At 47.3% G+C, this 21,343-nt stretch overlaps 1 long non-coding RNA gene across 1 annotated transcript in view; it reads left to right on the top strand.

Moving 5' to 3' along the window:
• The window catches only part of LOC119565622, a 65,900-nt gene that overhangs the window by 8,587 nt on the left and 35,970 nt on the right, over positions 1-21,343 (top strand). The window contains exon 2 of the long non-coding RNA XR_006288134.1: positions 2,101-2,204. This is a non-coding gene — a long non-coding RNA (uncharacterized LOC119565622). The remainder of the gene's footprint in view (positions 1-2,100; positions 2,205-21,343) is intronic.

Below are 21,343 nucleotides of genomic sequence, written 5' to 3'. Positions count from 1 at the left end.
TATGGGGAAAGCTGCTAAACTACAACTTGTTATTCATATATCTGATATTCTTATAAGAACTGATGCAAGGAAGTTCTACTTCTCTCATGCATAAGGGGTTATAGCAGTAATGTTTTCCAAGATACAGTAGTGTATGCTATGCAATGAAGCCCTCTACCTTTCATTTTCTACCTTATGATTAGATAATTCATCTAGGGATAGTAGTTCATATGCAACAGAATAATAATTGTTCAATTTAAAATGAGGAAGACTTCTTTGCTGAAATAAAGTCTACTTGGAACTGCTGCGGGTACTTCTACTAGCATTGCGTCCACTGGTACTAGCCTACAGTTAGCCTTCATAATGCCTTTATGTTGTATCTAAAGATAAAAGTTAAGCTTGTCCTTCAAAATTTCTTATGTGCAATAGGGTGTAATTAATACCTAGTGCAGTGGAGGCTATGAAATGTTTTAATAAACTATCAATTTTATACACAAAAATAAGCCTGTACGCTCAGATTGTGGGGGCTTCTGTTGAAAAGACCAAATGGAACAAATGGCTGTTTTAGTCATCGTGAGATTTGCCAAACAACTGATTGTTTGTGTCAGCTGCTCATTTAAGGCCTGATGCTGCCAGGTGCTGAACACCCTCAGCTCCCATTAACTTCATTGGGAATTGAGGGAGTTCAACACCTAGCAGGATCAAGACATTAAGTTGGGAACTGATAGATAGGGATCAGGATCTACATGTAAATGATGTAAGGAAAGCATTGGTCTTGTTAATATGTACTTAGCTCCTGTGGTCCATAAACTTGGGTGTAAGTTTAACTTTTGCCTCTGATACCCGATTATAATACATACCAATAGCAGTTTCCATTACATTAACCAAACTCTTAAATGTACTGGCTTACATAAGAACAGCCATACTGAATCAGACCAAAGCTCCATCTAGCCCAGTATTCTGTCTTCCAACAGCGGCCAATGCCACGTGCCCCAGAAGGAATGAACAGAACAGGTAATCATCAAGTGATCCATCCCCTGTCGCCCATTCTCAGCTTCTGGCAAACAGAGGCTAGGGACACCATCCCTGCCCGTCCTGGCTCATAGCCATTGATGGACCTATCCTCAATGAATTTATCTAGTTTGTTTTTGAACCCTGTTATAGTCTTGGCCTTCACAACATCCTCTGGCTAGGCGTTCCACAGGTTGACTGTGCGTTGTATGAAAAAAATACTTCCTTTTGTTTTAAACCTGCTGCCTATTAATTTCATTTGGTGGCCTCTAGTTCTTGTGTTATGAGAAGAAATAAATACTTCCTTATTTACTTTCTCCACACCAGTCATGATTTTATAGACCTCTATCATATCCCCCTGTAAGTCGTCTCTTTTCCAACCTGAAAAGTCCCAGTCTTATTAATTTCTCCTCATACGGCAGCCATTCCATACCTCTAATCATTTTTGTTGACCTTTTCTGAACCTTTTCCAATTCCAATATATCTCTTTTGAGATGAGGGGACCACATCTGCATGCAGTATTCAAGATATGGGCATACCATGGATTATATAGAGGCAATATGATATTTTCTGTCTTATTATCTATCCCTTTCTTAATGATTCCCAACATTCTGTTCGCTTTTTTGACTGCCGCTGCACATTGAGTGGATTTTTCAGAGAACTATCCACAATGACTCCAAGATCTCTTTCTTGAGTGGTAACAGCTAATTTAGACGCCATGATTTTATATGTATAGTTGGGATTATGCTTTCCAATGAGCATTACGTTGCATTTATCAACACTGAATTTACCAGATCATTTATGAATATGTTATATAGGACTGGGCCCAGTACGGACACCTGGGGGACACCATTATTTACCTCTCTCCATTCTGAAAACTGGCCATTTATTTCTACCCTTTGTTTCCTATCTTTTAACCAGTTACCAGTCCCTGAGAGAACCTTCCCTCTTATCCCATGACTGCTTACTTTGCTTAAGAGCCTTTGTGAATGCTATCCACTTGTATGTATGGTTTTTAAAATGTCTGTTGATAATGCACTCAAATTTATTTTGCTAGAAATCACACTATAGTTTTTGTTCAGCTCATGTTATTTCTTCTGTCACGTTAAGGTATTAAAACACAGTTGATGCTGATGCAGTGCCTCAGTGTCAGAGGCTAAGGTGAGAGTCCAGCTGCTTCTGAGGACATTATCTGCTGCTATCAAGATATTCAGGTTAGCACTTTCAAGTTTTACGAGAATTGGTAAGACTTATTTTCTGAAATGCTTTACTGAAGAAAGGGTGAAAATATAAAAGTCGGGATATTTTAGGAACCTTGCTTCCTTGAGCTTGTTCACTGATTGTAAAATATAGGCTGGCACAGAGAGATCCTCTTTAAAATCAAATTGAATCTTCACTGTCAAGTGGTGTAGACTATGATATTGGGCATAAGAAGGTAGCAATGAAAGCCAAATGAAAATTAAAACAAAAGAAAGAAGGCCAGCCCAGCAAAGTCACAGCAGAACAATTATAACGTTTTGAGGGATTTGGGTATAGTTTCAGACTCGCTTCCTTCACTGGTGCAGACACAATGTGCCAAAAAGGCACTCTACTCAGTACCTTGTGTGACAGGGTCGGGCCAGATGGCTATAGGAGAGTAATCCTATTGGTATCCGGGAAGTGCTAAAGGATCCCCCCCTCCAGCCTAAGAGGGGGATCCACAGGACCTGGACACCAAATAAACAGGGGGGGACAACTAATGAAATAACAGGAACAGGAGTGTGGTCAAAGGGTCAAACGAAGGGAACCGGATGGGGACACCGAGCAGAGAACGCCAGACAGCGCCCACTGCTCCTCAGTGGCGTCAAGGGAGTCAGTGGACGCCGCCCAGAGGAACTCTGTCCAGATAAGTGAATGGACAGAGGATCGGAAATAGGCCCCACAGTCACAGGAGACTCCATCGACCAACCTCCTCACTCTGGTTTTATAGATGGCCATTTTAGCTAGGGCCAGGAGGAGGTTGACCAGGAGATCCCGTGACTTTGTGGGGCCGTGGAGAGGGAGCGTATAAATGAGAAGGGGAGGGGAAAAGTAGTACCAAAAGTGTAATAAAGTATTGGTGAGGAGCTGGAATAGGGGCTGCAGCCTGGCACACTCCAAATATGTGTGCCAGGGTTTCCCTCACGCCACAAAAGGGGCAGGTGTCTGGGATAGGAGCGAACTGTGCCAAGTACACGTCCGTGCTCACGGCTCCGTGAAGGAGCCGCCAACTGATATCCCCGGCAGGCCTTGGGATCAAGGTGGAATATAGGCTGACCCACTGGGGCTCCTCACCCTCTAAAGGTGGCAGAAGGTCCCACCATTTTGTATCGGGGAGGGAAACAAGGGTAAGGGAGTGAAGGGTATGGAGCACGTGCGTGTATAGATGTTTCCTTGGTGCGGTCTGGAAGCAGACTGGCTGCAGCTGGCTCACGGTGAAGGGGTCGCGGGGGGGGTCAATTGGGTCCATGGGGCAGGGGCCTGATGAAAAGGTCCGGCGGGCCTGGGGTGGAGGGTGGGCGGAGTGTGCCCTCGTGCAGGACCCAGTCGAGGTAAACCTGAGCAGCGGGTGGCAAAGCGGCCCTCACCTCCTGGATTACGTGTCTGGGAATATGAGGTCTGGAGAGCCCCATGTGCTGAGCGAGCATCAGGAGATCCAGCCAGTCTCCCCGGTCGTAGTCCAGGAGGTCTCCGACTCTTGTGACTTCTGCCAGGACCAACCTCTGGCACATCGAGGGGGACTCTGCCACCTGCACGCAAAGCTGGGGGTTGTGTAGCAGGGGCTCCATGAGGAGATCTGCCCCCTAGGTGGCTGCCAAGGACTTGGTCTTTGAAAGCAGCTTCCAGGTCCGGAGGAGGTCCTGGTAGAAGACCGGCAGCCCAGAGAGGTCTCGCGGAAGACCTCTCGGATGGAGATAAAGGAGCTGCTAGTCGTATCGGAGCCCTCGGAAGCGGCGCAGGAAGGCGTGCGCCAGTATGCTCCACGCCGGACAACCTGCACCATAAAGGAGTCTCTGCAGGGCCTGGAGGCGGAAGACATGGACCTGAGTGTGCAGACACTTCAGGCCCTGCCCTCCCTCCTCCAGGGGTAGATGGAGAACCCCTGAGGGACCCAGTGCAGTCCTGACCAAAAGAACTCCAGAATCGATGTCCAGAGGTTGGCCAGGAAACCCAGGGCTGGGCCCAGGGTGTTGAGCCGGTACCAGAGCATGGACAGGACTAGTTGATTAAGCACCAGCGCTCTCCCTTGAAGGGAGAGGCACCAGAGTAGTCCTGTCCATTTCCGGATCCGCTCTATCACCCCGCCCTCTAAATCGTGCCAGTTCTCTGGCGGAGAGGGATGCGTGGCAGAAAGGCAAACGCCGAGATAGAGCAGCGGACCCGCGCTCCACCAGATGGCCTGAAGCGCAGGTGGGAGGGAGCTCGCCTGCCGGCCGTCCCCGACCACCAGGCCAGAGCTCTTGACCCAGTTGACCCGGGCGGAGGAGGCTGCCAAATAGATGGCCTGGCAAGCCTCCACCTGCGCCAAGTCGCCCAGATCCTGGACCACGAGAAGCATGGCGTACGCCGACAGGACCAGCCGCAGCTCTGGCTCCCACAGCACCAACCCCACCAACCTCCTGTGGAGGAGACAGAGGAAGGGCTTGATCGCCAGAGCGTACAGCTGGCCTGAGAGGGGGCCCCCCTGCCATACTCCTCGCCCGAAGCTGACCGGTTCGGTCAGGGTCCAGTTGAGCCTGACCAGACACTCTGCAGAGGCATACAGCACCCGGAGAAAACCCATAAACTGGGGTTCGAAGGCAAACGCTCGCAGAGTGTTCAGGAGATACCCGTGATCCACCCTGTCGAACGCCTTCTCTTGATCCAAGGACAGGAGGGCGAATGACAGACCATCCCTACACCCGAGTTCCAAAAGGTCCTGGACCAGATATAGGTTGTCAAAAATGCTGTGGCCCGGGACAGCGTAGGTCTGGTCTGGGTGGACCACGTCCGCCAGCACGGACCCTAGCCGCAGCGAGATTGCTTTTGCCACGACTTTGTAGACTGTGCTGAGGAGCGAGATGGGACAACAATTTCGTAAATCGCGGAGGTCCCCCTTCTTCGGCAATAAGGCTCCTTGATCTGCACAAGCTGGCAACTGACAAGAATGACCCTCATTTGTGTGGGTCCACGGCATCAGGAGGTGGACTATCTTCTGTAGGGCCCCCACCCGGGAAGGAAGTCGCTTGCTCCACACCCACGAGGGGTGCCCCTGGTGGCTCGGGTCCCGGCCGCATGGCACTGGCTGTCGCCTGAACAGGCTCGGTGGTCGTCAGCGGGGTGCCATCTGCAGCTGGGTTGATGGAGGAGTCCAGGGGCTCCTCGGAGGTGGGAGCGGAAGCAATGGTTAGGGGGAGTGAGCATGGGAAAAGGGGGGCTGGAGTGATGTCACCCAGATCGAGGCCTGCTGGCATAGGGTCGTCCTTCCCCTGGGTGACCGGGGTCAGACCCAGGGCCTCGATCTCCTCGTATATGGAGGGGAGATCGCTTTCTGCCACCCCGGAGTTCTCCCCGCTGGCACCTGACGGTCGCCTCGGGGCTCACAGGGGCTTCGGATGGTACCAGGGCAGAAGGGGCTCCCTCGGGGGTCTCGGAGGGGAGGGACCCCCATGAAGGGGAGATACTACCTTCCTGGTGCTGCCACGTCTTCCCCAGCTGGCACCGGTGGATGGAATACACTCGAGGGCAAGGCGGAAGGCTCGGCATCAGTGCCCCCCTTCCTGGTCTTCTGGAGGGCCTCTGCATCGGATGGGAGGAGTGGAGCTCGAGCCTTCCGCTTGCCCCACTTTCCCTGGACTAGGGCCCAGCCCTCCATGGCATTAGCCAGGGACTGGCTAGCAGAGGTCGTGTCAGGGGGCAGAGGCGATGGCTCAGGGACTCAGGGGGGGTAACGGTGAGGCAACATGAGGGAGGGAGGTTTCCCCCTGGGGCGGGCCCTCTCCCATGCCCAGCAGTGTCCCTGCTGCACCCTCCTCCACAGGCCCCACCAGATTGCAAGCAGCAGGGGCGGGGCTCTCCCACTCATCTGGGCATAGTGGGGGAGGTGTCCCTTGGGCCCGAGCGGGAGCAGTGGTACTCTGGGAAGGAGGAGGGGTGGCTTTGGGGGTCGGGCAGCTAGGGGTGCAGGCGATGACGGGGCTGGTGTCCTGCCGGTGCTCAGGGGTCCCGGATGCCCCTCCTTGCCGGGCCAAGGGGAGTCCCTCCGGACGTGCCCCATCGCCCGGCAGAGGTAGCCTCCCCCGTAGAGTAATGCACCCGGTAATGGGCCCCCTGGTAGGGGACCAGGAAGGACCCCTCGAGCGCCTCTCCGTCACGTGCCGCCGGCGGCAGTTGAAGCTGCACTTGCTGGTGGAATGAGAGGACGTGGCAGAGGGCGAGGTCTTTGCAGCCCAATGGGAGAGGGCTCAGGACAGAGATGGGTTTCCCCAGGGTGGAGAGGGTGGGTAACAGGGCGGCATTGGGAAGAAAGGGAGGGACGGAGGTCAGGACCAGGCGGACGCCCAGGTCCTCTAGCGGCTCCAGGGGGACGAACACCCCCCCCACCGCCAGGCCCCTCTCCACCGCCGCCTGGGCGGCGGCCTCCGATGCTAAGAAGAAGACGACCTTTCCGTACATTTTGGAGGCCGCCACAATGGCCGTGGGCCCCACTGCCATCGCCAACGCCAGCACATATGTCTCCACGTGGGGCAAGGCGGGCACCAGGAGGCAACGGACGCCGTGCTTCCTGGTCATGGTGGGAAAGGGGCCCCGGCCACTATAGATGGTAGCGGAGGCAGTGGGTGGGCGAGGTGACGAGGCAGCAGGCAAGGGGGAACCTGCCACCGCCCGGGCATATGTCCTGGGGCCCGGGGGAGGGGCACTCACAGAGCTGGTGGAGGGAACTGCGGGGAGGGGCTCTGCGGTCGATGACGAGGCCACGGCTGTGGGGGCAGCCCCTGCCATGGAGGGCCTGGTCTTTTTAGCGGGGCCCTTCCCCTTCTTCTTTCCCTGGCCTTTCCCGCCGGCTGGGGGGCTCCCCCAGAATCTGAGGGGGGGAGGGACGTGGCAGCAGCGGAGGTCACTGTGGGTGCGGTGGCAGGTGGTTCAGCAGTGGAGGTAGAGGCTTGGGGGGGTGACGGAGGGGCAGGCGGGGGAGGGGTAGCTGGGGCTGATGGAGGGGCCCCACCCGTCTCGTCCCCCACCATCGTGAGCGGGGAGGGAAGGGGAGACACCAGAAGGAGAAGGGGAAAGGGAAAGCAGGTTGACCACTCCTCCCCACTAGGCTGCAGGCAGGGGAGGATGGTGACAAAAGGGGTGGGCTGGACGAGGGGACAAAACAGGGGTTAGGGGTCAGTCACCGACACGGAGTGGAATTCCGGCTCCTCTAGCTGCACTAAGGGGGGGTGGGGAATACAACAGCATTGGGGGTGCAGTGAAGAGGGTTTAAACTAAAATGGGGAGTGGCACAAGCGCATGGGAGGGGGCATAGGCGCACGGAGCAAGGGGCTGAGCGGGCTGGAGTTAGGGCAGGGAAACCAAGGGGCTAGCTTCAAAGGCTGGGGCGGAGCAAACAAACAAAGGCTGTAGAGGAAATAGGGGCAGGGCAAACAAACTGAAGCTAGTAAGGGGGCTGGGGCAAAGGGGGCAGGTAGCAAGGGGGAAAAGCTGTGAGGTGGGCAGTCCGGGGGGGGGGGGGGGGGGGCGCGCACGTGCACTTGCACAAAGAGTCTGTTTAGGCTGGCTGCTGCTTCTGGCCTAAAAGGTGGAATCAGGGTGTGGCAAGCCAAGCAAGCAGCTGAGTCCACAAGCAGGAGCTGAGGCAGATAGTAAACAGGCAGTGGGGGTGGTGGAGGGGGCAGTGGTTGTGGTGGAGGTTGGGGAGGACACACAGATGGATCGGGGGGCAGCTCCACACCACACCCTCTGTGTCCCTACAAACACAGTCAAGACCCCCCACCACAAGAGCAGTTTGAAAGATACTCAGTCTTAAGGCCCCCTCCACAGTGGTCTGCAAAGTCTCTTGGTGCTCCCCTACCGGTAGATGGTCCTCTTCTTCTCCTCCTCCTCGGGGCTTCAGCAGCTCCGGGCAGTAACCTCCACAGCAGCAGCTCCAGGAACTTCAGGTGGTGGTCCAGGCAGGCAGAAAGGACCCCTCTCAGGTGGTGATATCCACAACAGCAACAGCTGGGGTCCCTCACTCCCCCCTTCTGGGGAGCAGGCCAGCAGGCACCGCCCCACCCAAGGGGCTGCAGTTGGAGCAGTAGCAGCACCTAAAGGGTGGGGTGGGGGGAGGTCTAGCAGCCGGTCAGCAACCAACTAGCAGAGAACGGGGATGGTGTCTAGCCTAGCCAGAGGAGCAGCTGGAGCAGCAGGGAGAGCCCAGGGCCGAGCAGGAGAAAGAGAAGCAGCTCTCTCCCTCCTTCTCTCTCTAGGCCAGAGGCCTACAGGAGAGCAATTAAAGGGGGAGTTATTGGTCCCCGATTAACCAGGTCCCTTTTCCCTGACTAAGGTAACAGGGAAAGTTTTACAACAATCAGGAACCTTCTGGAGCCAATTAAGACAGGCTGATTAGAACACCTGCAGCCAATCAAGAAGCTGCTAGAATCAATTAAGGCAGGCTAATCAGGGCACCTGGGTTTTAAAAAGGAGCTCACTTCAGTTTGTGGTGTGTGTGAGAGGGAGGAGCTGGGAGTAAGAGGTACTAGGAGTGAGAACATGGACTGTTGGAGGACTGAGGAGTACAAGCATTATCAGACACCAGGAGGAAGGTCCTGTGGTGAGGATAAAGAAGGTGTTGGGAGGAGGCCATGGGGAAGTAGCCCAGGGAGTTGTAGCTGTCACACAGCTGTTCAAGGAAGCACTCTAGACAGCTGCATTCCACAGGGCTCTGGGCTGGAACCCGGAGTAGAGGGTGTGCCTGGGTTCCCCCTGCAAACCTCCCAACTCCTGGTCAGACACAAGAGGAGTCAACTTGGACAGTGAATTCAGAAAAGTGGCTAAGCTGAGGGCTGCTGTGAAGCTCCAAGGCAAGCAAATCTGCCAATAAGTGCAAGACCCACCAAGGTAGAGCAGGAGCTTTATCACACTTGGTAAAGGATGCCAGCCAGCCAGATTACATGATGCCTTCTGCTGTGCAATCTATGAACAAATAGTTATCTTTGAAAGATGCTGTTTGCTTTCTTTCAAGGCCACAGTGGTTCCAGCTCCTTTCTGCCCAACAGCAAACTCCATTCCTCCTCTTTACTTTGGCCAGTAGACTAGATTGTTTGTGTGCGTGTGCTTGCTCTCTCTCTCTCTCTCTCTGATGCCTGTGACAATGGTTCTCTACTATTGTCTTATGGGGAATGCAGCATAAGAGTAGCCCCATTTTTTAAAATTGTTTTGTTTTAAGTCTGTAGATGGATAACCGTTCACAATAGAAACTTGTTTTTTCAAGTCTTCTTAGCATGAAGAGATGAGTGTAGCATACTGATCAGATTATTCTTGATTTGGGGTCGCTTTTAAATGCGCAGCTCTGCAGGCCCATGTGTAGACTTCTAGCATTCTACCTCTTCCTCTGTTCAGTGGAACTGCCTCAGTTCTACTGTAGTCATAGCCCTCTGCAACTGAGAGAGCAGGATGACACAGCATTTGCTCCATAGCCATGTTTTTAGAACAAATATTTGTGTTCTATTTAATTTAAAAAGTCATCTTGAAACTCGGATTAAAAACCCTACTTTCCACTATGACCTGTAAATTTTAAAAATACCTGTCCTTGTAACCTAGTTATGTATCCAGTAATAATATATGTGATCGTAACAGTAATATGTCAGTTTACCTATCCGTGCCATGAAATGACTCCGCTTGCATACCGTAGAGAATGGTTTTTAAAATTCAGATCAGCTAATTTTAGATTGTAAGGCTTCCAGGCCAGGGACCATCTCTTTGTTCTATGTTTGTACGGTGCCTACCACAGTGAGATCCTGCTTATTTTGCACCACTACAATACAAATAATAAATCTTGAACTATCCCCTCCACAAGGGATTAGTACTCCTGTAGGGAAATGTGTGAATGTGGAGACGTGTTAAATATTGGAATTCTCTATACCAGGGGTTGGCAACCTTTCAGAAGTGGTGTGCTAAGTCTTCATTTATTCCCTGTAATTTAAAGTTTCATGTGCCACTGATACATTTTACGTTTATGGGGCCGGTGGACGGAAGCCTAGATAGGCAGCGGGACCGGTGGACGGAACCCTAGGCTGGTAGTGGGGGCGGTGGATGGAATATGAATGAATGAATAGAATGAGAATTTTGTTTGCTGTGCAAACTCCCATAATGACTTCAGAGCAATTTTTACCAACTGTTGCAAAATAACATTTTACCTTTTAATGTTTTTTTGTACCTAGATATAGTGGAGTATTAAGACTGTGTGCAGAAGAGGGGGCAAATGATGGATATAATGATTGTTGTAACATTTGCAAGAAAATAATTTATTTAAATTAGATCAGGCTTTAATGTTATCATACTTTTCTACCTGATTTAACATGGGAGAAAGAATATGATTTTATGGTAAAGTGTTTTAAGCATTAGATATTTTCTTTTTGATCATCCTTTCATTCTACCCTAAAGCCATGCAAATGTTCCTAAATACAAATCCTCATTGGCTTATATTACATCTTACATTCCACTACTCCAAGTGAAGAGGTCATGCTAAATCAGAAATGATGGAGAGACTGGACCTCATTTATACTCAAGATGGCCCAATTAATACTATTGAAATTGTGTGGAGGAATGCAATATGAACAGACAGGTTTATTATATGAACTTAGGTAATTATCTCTTATACTTTATTTTCTTCCACTATTAAATTCAACGCAATATTATCTCTGGAATTCACATTCAGATCAAGGCACCAGCAAGATAAATACCTGAATTGGACCCTGTGGGTTTGGGCCTTGCATTTGCTACAGTTTTCAGGCCAGCCCAATCTAGTCTACTGATAGCATGACCAGTGTTAGAGGCAGTTTACCATTCTAACCTGATTCTTCTCCCTCCAGCAAAAGGAATAGTTGGGATAAAATTCTTGTCTTGATGTGTGTCACTTTTAGGCCCAAAGATGTTACATTATAGCTTGACCTAATTTAAAAGAATTTTATAAATGAGTCAGTTTAGCTGTAAAGTGCAGTTACGATAAGAAAAAGTGACTAGGTAAAAATGGTACCATCCTTTTAAACTCCTGTTAAAAACTTTCCTCTGTGTATATCCAGGCTCCTTTCTCCCGACAAAAATAAGTTTGGCTTATTTTTTAGTCGGGTTAACGCTGCAGAGTGAGTATTAAATGGGAGATGGAGGTGAGATGCATTCTGTTCTGGCTGATGCAACACCAAAGAAAGGTTATGTAACTCGTATTAGGAGGTCAAATTCTCTCCCAATCCAGTTTCCATTAAAATCAGTGGTAAGGCTCCTATTGCCTTCAGTGGGGGTTGGATTGTAATCAATGAATAGATTGTAAGGGCTGACTTTGACCTACATAATCTTTATTACTGGTGGTAGTGCACAAACCAGAAAACACAGCCTGACTCTCCCATTCCAATTTGAGTTTCAAGGCTGGTGGTTAAAAAAACTATATCTTTACTTGTAAATTGAGCACAATTGATCTGGAAGCCACTGAGATGTAATAAACATCTCAATAAACCCCATGATGCTGCTTTTTTAGAGTCACTTTTCAAAGTTAGAACTACACTTTAAAAGAACAAAGGGTTAATACTATGAGGAATCCACTGCATTCTCACTACCTGCATAACCCTTTCTTTATCTGGGAGTAAAATATCAGTACGCTTCTCAATTTAAAGTTTATGAATTTCTTTTCTTCCTTAATAACTCTTTGAGGTGTCAGCACTGAAAAGATGAATCACTTTTTTTAGTAGGAGGCCTGACACACGATGAAATCACTGTCTGACACTTCAATGACTTCTAATGTTGTTTTGTGTAACGCATCACTGTTGGGGATGCTGTGGGATTCTGAACGTTCAGCAACGCACAGATAATGTGATGTGGCAACTCTGTGGGTAGTAGTTCTTTTCTTTCTTCCAAACTGATGAAATGCTTTATCATCACAGAGTGTGAGAACTTGCCTTTTTGGTATGACTAGCCTGTGGCTGCTATTAATCATGATTCAATTAAAAAAATACTTCTGAAAACTTAACACATTTGAAACTGGCATTGGGAGACTATCTTTAATTATTCTTGAGAATCAGTGTAAAAGCAGAAGTGAATTAATTTTAGTATGGGAAAGGCCTTTAGCTTCCTCAAAACAGTCAGATAATGCTCTTGGGAGAAGTGTGTATATATCATAGAACATCCCTTTTTATAATGTGTTACATGATTTTTTCTGCTATATTGTAAATGAAGGGACTATGTGTTGGCCACTTGATTACCCCCTGCACAGAGCAATTGGTGTTAACCCTACAGCCACTTCAGCTATAACCACTGATGTTTGGCAATCAAGTAAAATAAAATAATTGGTAATAAACAATTCGCTGTTTGGCAATAAGCCAAAAAGTTTTATTTGAAAGGAAAACATTGTAGATGGCAGTACTAATGCTGCTACTCGTTCTCCAGACATGTCCAAAACCTTTTGGTCTTATACTCTTCAAACTGATACCTTCTTGTGACTCCAAAAACCTCACATGACCCCAAGCTTCGGAATCGGAGATTATATTTTTTCCTAATATCTGCCTCTTCTCCTCCATTCTCCACCACGAAATGTCTGTCTTTCCTTTACATTCCCTATCTTACATGTCTGTTTCTATAGCACTCATAGTTTCTAATCACTTAAATACCCCTGCTTTATGACATTTTGGAATTTTAAATGTCTTCATCAATCATGTGTCCCCTCCCCCCCCCCCCCCAATCAAATTTCGCAGTCCCTTCCTCTGGACCTGCAGGTTGTTCAGGAGGATAGTGTTGCACTCGAATGTCACAATAAGAAGCAGTTTGAGTACAGACTCAACTTACCTTCCTACATGAATGTTATTTTATAAAACAGCTCAAGGTTGGTCTCTTAAAGAGGGGTCTCCCCTTTTCCCCCACAAACTCAAATGTCTGTCCAGATGGATCTGGTCTGTCCCATCTGCTCCTGGCAGCTGTGATCAGGTCTGTCAGTGTCTATCTTAGACACGTTATCAAGCCTCCATTACTCTAGTATCTGAGCACCTCACGCTCTTCACTGTATTTATCCTAACAACATCCTGCAAGGTTTACAGATGGGTAACTGAGGCATAGCGATACTAAGCATCTGTGAGACCAACCTCTCACATGAAGTCTGTAACAGAGCAAGGAATTTAATCCAGGTCTCCCAAGTCCTAGACTTGTGCCCTAACTACTGGACTTCCTTTAGAGTGGCATACTTGGGTATTCTTGACCTGACAGCTCCACAGTTTAACCCAACTGATGGACATGGAGAAGCCCCTATTAGTGGCCTCTTTTGCCAGTCACACCAAGAGGCTCCCAATAGTTTCCATAGGTGACATGGTGTCATTGCCATAGCATGGGGGATGAGGGAAGTTTTAATCTCCTACTAAGAAGTCTCCTAGACCCTTCTTACACACATGATAGAGAAACTCTCTGAACAGTTGAAAATGTAGTTTACTTAAACGTGGTGGCACAGTACTGTACAGGAATTTAATCACAGATTTTTAAAAAAAGTTTAACATTGTAATAAAACAGTTAATATTCAGAAAGAAACCAGTCAGTCTCCTTAGTGGCAGGCCATAAAATACTCCTGTTGCAGTGGTTCAGTAGTGTCATGGCATCATGGGCATCTGGCCAGACCAGGCTGATCTTTTAAGCTGCCACTGCCCTGGTTGTTGTTGTAAGGACTGTTTGTAAGATTCTTTATTGTGTTCTGCAGCATCCTTGTTTTCCCTGCCTAAAATCTAAGCAGGAACCAGTTCAGCTGAGAACTGCATTTATGCAAATATCGCACAGTTTATATCCATTATGTAATGTGGTCTGGTAGCACCTGTGCAATAGACTCGTCCCCTTTCTCAAAGGGATTAAACACAGCTACACAAATTTACTCAGGGCTAAAATTGTGTATACAAAGTTTAACCACAGTACCAGAAGTGAGGTTTTGTTTTTAAAAACAGGATTTTAAAAAATATTATATTTAGATTTTAAAACAGCATCAATAGTAAAATACTGGCAAACAGACAAACCAAAGGTAGATGCCACAATATAGCAGGAAGTGATTACAATTTGTCAAAGTGAAATGATCCTTGACCAAAAAAAACCCCACTGTAGGCAATTTCCAAGAGAAATATACTTGACAGTACTTGTCAAGTTAGGATGAATTTTCCATAAACATACTACCTGATAGCATAAAAATATCACTTTGTGTGAAACAATCATAGAGATAAAAGAGACATACACCCAAATTTTGCAAAGCTCTCGTGAAAATCTAATACCTCAGAAGAAAATGCTAAAATAGTTATTCCTGAATATGGATAAATCTAAATTTACATAGAAAATATTGATATTTTCTTTCTTTGTTGATCTTGTAATAAAGTAAATGCTATTATAAGATATAATAAGGTTTTGTCAGCATATTCCTAAATTTTATATATATATATATATATATATATATATATATTGCTATCAACAGCAACACAAAACTTAGTTGGAAATAACACATGATCTGATACCAAATTGATTAAAAATCAGACGTTTCTTATTATAAGCCTGAGATACCCATACAATGTCAGGAAATATATAATTTTTGTTTTAATGCTTTAGATTACTTTGGCTTTGCCAAGTTAGTCATACACACCTCTCTTTCACTGAAGAAATTTAATAATCAAAACATGGCACAACACACATTAGGGTTCCAAAACACTTCACAAACAATATACATTCAGCTCCACAAAAATGCAGCTACCTTTCGGTACCTCTGATGCTGGGGAGGGGAAATTTTTGGCCTAGGTCACTGGAACAACCTTATGAAAAGTACCATAAGAGCTTTATGAAAATGACTTTCTTATGTAAATATTGTCGTTGTGCATAAAGTTAAGGCTTCAGCTTTATGAAAATCAAGTCTTTAGCATCCAAGCGGAGCAGGTAAAACCTCAGTTCTTAATATCTAAGCCAAAAGACTCAAACTGCAATACATTTTATCTCAGAAATCTTAAGTAGCTGAATTAGCCGTTCCATGTTTGAACTTATGGTTCCAGCGCTCTTAGATCATGAAACCATCACCTCCATGTTCTATAACTGCAGGGGTCTGACTTTAGCCTACACAAGCAAGACAATTCAATATTAAAGGATGAAATGTTCTTCTTAACCAACTCCACTGTGTCTGGATAGGGGAAATAGTCACATTTCAGATCATCTTGCATACCATATGTACTGCCATACATGGGTAATATTCACTTGGTAGGTGAACAATGGAGTTTCAACTTAGCACATACATTTCTTATTTTTGTTACTCGGACCAGTCATTGACATTAACGCTAGTTGGAATCTAACCAGCCTCCAAGTAATGCTTTCTTTAAAGACATAAAAATGTCAAACTAGACTTGGCCCTGTCTGACATTATTCTAGCTAATATGGGAGTAAGAAAACCTTTGCAATTCCCTTGTGATTTAATATTTTTTTGACATATGAGGTTGTGACAGAAATGGAGCGGCTCTGTAATAATTTACGAACATTGCATGTTGACCTGGCTAGGGGGATGTTTGCTCTATGAATATAATGGTTTCATTTATTAGGGGGCTGTCAGGACAAACAAGCAAAATGGAAAATAATGGCTCAAGATATGCCACACCTTAGCAAACACTTGAGAGTTGTTAAGAGACAGTGCCTGGACCCTTGGCTCTGAGGATGCTGTCTTGATCTCCTTCTGAGCCTAAAAGACTAGTTTGGAAGAGAAGGGTGAAAGCCTGACAATTCACAAGAACAAAGGAACTCTGGCAGGATTAAAAGGGATCCTCTCTCAAGAGGTGGGGGGAGTTGTTTGGGGGAACCAGACTGAGGCAGGCGTTCACTGGAGTGTCTGAAGAAGTTTGGCCTGTCTAGCTTACCATTGGGGATAGTAAGCTTTTCTGTAAGATAGTCATGTTTGTTATTTTAAAATATTTTTTCTCTAACTGCTTTGTTCCAACTATTGAAAACAATGCTTTTATTTTTAAAAATGCTTTCTCGTCACTGTATGCTAGAGCTGTCAGGAAAACAAAATTTCATTCCCACAAAAAAATTAGTTTTCAGGAAAACCAACAACTGAATTTGTCATGGAACTGAAATGATGCAGTAATTTATTTTGGAAACATGAAAATGTTCCTGCAGTGGGGAACATCTTGATGTTCCCAAGTTTAAATACATTGCCCAGAATTCTCAGCTGCCCACCTGGATGGCTGCCAAGGAGTTGGGGACTCTGGTAGCCCTGGCTGTGCAGCAACCTGCCTGACAGGCTGCAGGGGAGCTGTGGAGCTCAGAATAATTGTCTGAAAGAAAATCATTCAAACAGAAAATTCCTGGCCAGCTGTACTATACAGCACTGGTCACAGACTCCAGAAGAGAGGAACCTTAGGTACCGGAACTCAGTCAGACCTGCTGGAAAAACCCAGCTGATATACAGGGCACTACTGCAACCCAGCACCTGATCTAAAAGTTGAGAGAATTGCAGAATTCCACGCTGGGTAAGGTAAAGTTACAAAGCCAGACATGCAAATGAACTCTGAGAGACCAGAAAGAGGACAGAGGTGCAGCTAGCCCTGCAACTGTCACCATGGTATTTTTCCCTTATTAAATAACATGTAACATCCAGCTCAAACCAACAAACTTTCATAGGCAATATCTACACTACACCAACACAAGTTACATCAGCATAAAACTGCCGCGGTTACTATATTGTGCATGCATGCTTGGTTCCTTGTGTTGGTGCTGTGTATAGTCACTAGGAGTGCTAGTGCAGATGCACAGTGCAGTGCACCATGGGAAGGTATCCCAGTGTGCATCTTGTCACCATTCAGTGCACTAGCTTTTCAGAAGCTTTGGCAGTATATCGTGGGGCAGAAACAAGTTGTGCAGGAGTGACTGGGAGGAAAAGGTCAAGTTCCCAGCATGCAACTGTCCCCATCCCATAATGTCATTCATAACCCCTAATTTTTGCTCCAGCGCATGGACACCAAAATGAGAGCTGCACTGACAGTGGAGAAGCAAGTAGCAATTGCACTGTGGAAACTTGCAATGCCGGATAGCTACCTGTCAGCAGGAAATCAGTTCGGAGTTGAAAATCCACTGTGGAGGCTGTTGTCATGTAAGCGTGCAGGGCAATTGATCATCGCCTGCTACATAGACTGCAATTCTCGGCAATGTGCAGAACGTACTGGATGGATTTGCAGCAGTGAGGTTCCCAAACTGCTGTGGAGTGATAGATGGCGTGCATATCCCTATTTTGGCACCAGCTGTCAGGCTCTGGTTCCAGGCAGTCAGGTCTGGTGGTTGGAGCAGTGGTCAAAACTGGATGTGGGGTTGGGACTGGGTCAAGGGCAGTGCTGAAACTGGGGCCCAGGGACAGGCTATGGGTAAGAACCAATATCAGAGTCTGTAGGCAAGCCAAATCACTACAGTAGTCAGAGTCCAGATGCAGGCCAAAGGTTAAAGCCAGGTTGGAGTCAGTCTGAGGGTCAGGAGGTGGATGCAGGGCTAGAGTGGCTCAGAGCTGGGTATGGACAAGGCTTGGCAAGGCTGGGGCTGGAACAGAAACCAGATCAAGGGCAGGCTGGAAGCCTAGGGAGTCTGACACTGTGCAGCAGCAGGAGGCGTTTCTGGCTAAGTAGCGTTGTTACACAGACTAACTTGCAGATGTAGCAGGGTCAGTGAAATACCTGTGCCTGGTGGTCATCTGACCCAGACCCTGCTCAGGATGCTGCAGCATGCCTGAGGGCTGAGTCACTGCAGGTTGTGTTGGAGGGGTCAGTCATGGCAGCACAGTGAGCAGCCTTGGTCTGGCTGCGGGTTTGCCAGACACCAGCTCAACTTGCCCCAAAGTATATCAACAGGAAGGGCTTTTTTTCTATGGTTATGCAAGTCTTGGTGGCTCTTCAGGGATGCTTCACTGACATCAGTGTTGTCTGATTAGGGAAGGTGTATGATGCTCATATCTTTAAGAACACCGGACTGTTCAGAAAGCTACAAGCAGGGACTTCCTTTCCAGAGGAGCAAATTATCATTGGTGATGTTGAAATGCCAATAGTGATCTTGGGGGACTACCCTTTGCTTCCCTGGCTCATGAAGCCGTACACCAGACACCTTGAGAGCACCAAGGAGGTACAGAATGGCTGTTTAATGTGCTTTGGTAGACAGATGGGACAGTGGCATTAGTTTGCTCACAAAATTGGATCTCTGTGAGAAAAATATCATAATGGTTATAGCTGCCTGCTGTGTCCTGCATAATCTCTGTGGGGTAAAAGTGCCACCTGCGGGGAGGGCAGAGATGGAGCAGCTGTCTGCTAAGTTTGAAGAGCCAGACGCAAGGACTAGTAGAAGTGTTCAAAGCGGAGCTGTACAGCTGAAGGAGGCCTTGAAAAAGCACTTTAACAGCAAGCCACAGTAATACATTGTGGTGAACTGCTCCACCTTCTTTCTGCAGTTTTGGGGAATGTTAAGAATTGTGTGGTGCTTGGTTTACATCTATGAATATAATACTCTCAATGCACCTATTACTTTAATGGTGTTTGCTGAACATCTTATAATAATTTACAGATTGTCACTGATCCTAGGAGTTGTCACATTGTACAATAACAAGGAAGGGGTTGCTTTCAGTACCACTAAGCATTCTACTAGATGTGTTGTGAACTAGATTATTTTCCAAAGAATAGATTTTTAGGGAGTAACAAAACCAGTGCAAATTAAAATCTGTGCAATTTAAAAGCAAATTCATTAAAAACTTAATGAACAGAACAGAACTTAACAAAGGGAAAGAGCATTCATATCCATTTTGGCTACATGTACAACTGTAGCTCTCACAGGTCAATGTACATGAAGCTGTGGTTGTCCTTAATGCCCCCTAGTGTGGAGTGGTAGTGGTAGGGGTGTGACCTCTGATGCCATGTGGAATGTCGAGGGCAGGGGTGTAGGAAGGTGCTAAAATGGAGTTCTTCATGGCCTGCAAAGGGAGGTGAGCCCATGATTGTTGAACCTGTAGGTCAACAAGTCTCCTGCCCCCTGGGCTCCCCACCCGGCTCAGGGCAGGTGGAGGTGGAGCGTCCATGCCGGCTCCCCACAGCTGCCCTTGTGGCTCTCCCTGACCTGGCTCTGGCTGGAGGGGGGCACTTCGGAGCCACAGCCCAGCCATGGTAAGAGCTGCACAGGGAGCTGTGGGTAGCCACGCGGACCCTCCACCTGCAGAGGGTGTGGGGTCAGGGGCTGCTCTCGTTGGACGCACCTCAGGCATGTGGAGGGTCTGCACTGGCTCCCACAGCTGCCTGCCCGCTCTTATCATGGCTAGGCTGCGGCTCCGAGGCCCCGCCCCCGGGTTGGAGCCGAGTTGGGGAGAGACGCGTGCGGAGCCTGGGTCCCTCCACCTGTCCTGGGCAGGAGGCCCAGGAGTGGGGACACGGGCAGGGGGCTGCTTTCACCCTCCTGGGCATTCATGGCAGGGGTCTGTTTCTCTGATTCCTGAGAAGTATCCATGGTGGTGGTGTCTCTTTGTAAAAGCAGCAGATCTGTGTCTCAGCACCCGATTGTCTGTTGGTCTCCCTGCCACTGATGTTCCTGCCACTGTTCCTTTGCTTCCATGCCTAACTGCTGTGGATCTGTCATACCCCCTCTCCTGCAACCCTCATGCCATCTGCTTGTAGATGTCCACTTTTCTGTGGCTGGTCCATAGCGGCACAGCCTCTTTTCCCCCAAGGCCCAGGAGATCCTATATCTCTTGTCTACTTCAAGCCGGAGAGCATCTGGAGCATGTAGTTGGCATAGTCAACTGGACAGTTGCACGCAACAATGGAGAGCTGCTAGATATGTTTGCCAAGCTGTGCAATCAGGAAATTGCAGTTCAAAAATTCTCAGGATTTTAAATAGTGGGGGACTTCTGGTCTCCATAACCGCTGGGCAGTGGCGCTCACAAATGTGACCACATTGGTCAGTGTTAGGCATGGTGGGACAGCTGCTGGAGGACTGTTAGGGCTGACGTAGGTAACGCGGCACCTAGTACATCGGCCATGGCTCAACACCATTCGGGGAGGAGATGTTGCTGTAATGGGACACTTATATCAGTGGGAGACATATTTAAGTGTAGACACATACACAAGGCAGTTTACGTCTACGTAACTTAGTAGTATAGACCAGACCTTAGTCTCTTTTTCGTGTATATAAGTGTCTATGAAAGGACACATGCTTTTATTTCTAACCCTATCTAATTGATTTCCAGTGCACAATTCAATGTTGTGATGTGCACAAGCAGATGGGGAATGTTAGGAATTAGTAAGGAAGATTCCATCTTTTTTTTATCAGTCTTATGAAGAAGCAGATTTTCCCCCAATAGTTTCTTCATAAAATGTCATTAAGTAAAGGATTCAGAGGCTTATACTGCAAAGCATCTCCTTTTTGTTACCCAATGCAAACGCAAAGGAGCTGGCTTAACTACGAGAAAGAAACGGTCTTAAATTCCCTAACCTATTTTAAATCCTCTCCCATCTCCCCCAAATTATGCCATCTCTTTTCTAGAATATTACTTATGTATAACTCCTTAATGGGAGTTAAATACATGCATCAAAGGAAGAATATCCCTTTAAATCCTGCTATTGATTTGCACTCAAAAGTTCCATCGACGTCCGTGGGAATTCCGTGTGTTGATCAATGGGTGTATCTGGTTAATGCATCCGATGAAGTGAGCTGAAGCTCACGAAAGCTTATGCTCAAATAAATTGGTTAGTCTCTAAGGTGCCACAAGTACTCCTTTTTCTTTTTGCGAATACAGACTAACACGGCTGCTATTCTGAAACCTGGTTAAAAAATAATTCACCTAACAAAACTACGTTAAGAGAATGTTAAAGGTCTGCATTAAACCCACAAAAGAAAGATTTCCCACATTCCCAACTAAATTTATATTTCAGATTCAAACTTAGTGTAGGTGGATCCAACTCCAGTAACATTAATACTTACATCAATTTCACTAGTTACACAGTTTGGCTCCAAAGTCTTTACTATATATGTAGACACAACCAGGTTCTGGTATGTAGCTTGAAGGAAAGTGTTCCATGCAGTTAAACATAGGTTTAAAGCTTAAGTGTTTTGAGTATTTCCTTTAGTGAGTTTGTGGGATCCCTACAAGGTG

This window comes from Chelonia mydas, chromosome 2 (genome assembly GCF_015237465.2).
Source record: "Chelonia mydas isolate rCheMyd1 chromosome 2, rCheMyd1.pri.v2, whole genome shotgun sequence".
Classification (NCBI taxonomy): domain Eukaryota; kingdom Metazoa; phylum Chordata; order Testudines; family Cheloniidae; genus Chelonia; species Chelonia mydas.
This window is presented reverse-complemented; position numbering and strand designations above follow the sequence as displayed.